The sequence below is a fragment of the Rhipicephalus microplus genome, unplaced genomic scaffold (assembly GCF_043290135.1).
Source record: "Rhipicephalus microplus isolate Deutch F79 unplaced genomic scaffold, USDA_Rmic scaffold_373, whole genome shotgun sequence".
Lineage (NCBI taxonomy): Eukaryota > Metazoa > Arthropoda > Arachnida > Ixodida > Ixodidae > Rhipicephalus > Rhipicephalus microplus.
Window position 1 is genome coordinate 97501 of NW_027464937.1, and position 1494 is coordinate 98994.

Sequence of the window (1494 nt, forward strand, 5' to 3'; positions counted from 1 at the left end):
GGTGTCGGAGAAAACAGAGTGCCGCGCGTAACGAGGGGCGCGCGTGTTACAGAGAGATATGCCCAAACGCATGAAAGTGTACGCAGGTGTCCTAAGGCAGTTTTTTTTTTTTTTTCCTCATTTTGATGTCGCCCCGGCTGACGCGGTTTTCGTTTTTCCGTGCCGCCCCGGCTGACGCAGTTTTTGCGCCGCCCCGGCTGACGCGGTTTTTGCGCCGCCCCGGCTGACGCGGTTTTCGCGCCGCCCCGGCTGACGCGGTTTTCGCGCCGCCCCGGCTGACGCGGTTCGGACTTTGCACTTTTTGGCTCACCCCGGCTGGCGGCCCACTCACTCGATCGCCAGGTCTGTTTGCCCCGGTGGTTCCACCGCCAGGCTTAAGCGCGAACTTTTTTTGTTTGTTTTCTTTTGATTAAGCGCAAGCTTTTTTCTTTGTTTTCTTTTGATTAAGCGCGGGCTTTTTTCTTTGTTTTTTTTTTTATTTCGCCCCGGCAGACGCGGTTTTTGCGCCGCCCCGGCTGACGCGGTTTTTGCCGCCCCGGCTGACGCAGTTCGGACTTAGCACTTTTCGGCTGTGCCTGGCTGGCGGCCCACTCACTCGATCGCCATGTCTGTTTGCCACAGTTTTCCCGGTGGTGCCGCACCCGGGCTCGCCCCGGCTGACGCAGTTTTCGCGCCGCCCCGGCTGACGCGGTTTCGTGCCGCCCCGGCAGACGCGGTTTTCGCGCCGCCCCGGCTGACGCGGTTTTTGCGTCGCCCCGGCTGACACGGTTCGGACTTTGCACTTTTCGGCTGTGCCTGGCTGGCGGCCCACTCACTCGATCGCCATGTCTGTTTGCCACAGTTTTCCCGGTGGTGCCGCACCCGGGCTCGCCCCGGCTGACGCAGTTTTCGCGCCGCCCCGGCTGACGCGGTTTCGTGCCGCCCCGGCAGACGCGGTTTTCGCGCCGCCCCGGCTGACGCGGTTTCGTGCCGCCCCGGCAGACGCAGTTCGGACTTAGCACTTTTCGGCTGTGCCTGGCTGGCGGCCCACTCACTCGATCGCCATGTCTGTTTGCCACAGTTTTCCCGGTGGTGCCGCACCCGGGCTCGCCCCGGCTGACGCAGTTTTCGCGCCGCCCCGGCTGACGCGGTTTCGTGCCGCCCCGGCAGACGCGGTTTTCGCGCCGCCCCGGCTGACGCGGTTTCGTGCCGCCCCGGCAGACGCAGTTCGGACTTAGCACTTTTCGGCTGTGCCTGGCTGGCGGCCCACTCACTCAATCGCCATGTCTGTTTGCCACAGTTTTCCCGGTGGTGCCGCACCCGGGCTCGCCCCGGCTGACGCAGTTTTCGCGCCGCCCCGGCTGACGCGGTTTCGTGCCGCCCCGGCAGACGCGGTTTTCGCGCCGCCCCGGCTGACGCGGTTTCGTGCCGCCCCGGCAGACGCAGTTCGGACTTAGCACTTTTCGGCTGTGCCTGGCTGGCGGCCCACTCACTCGATCGCCATGTCTGTTTGCC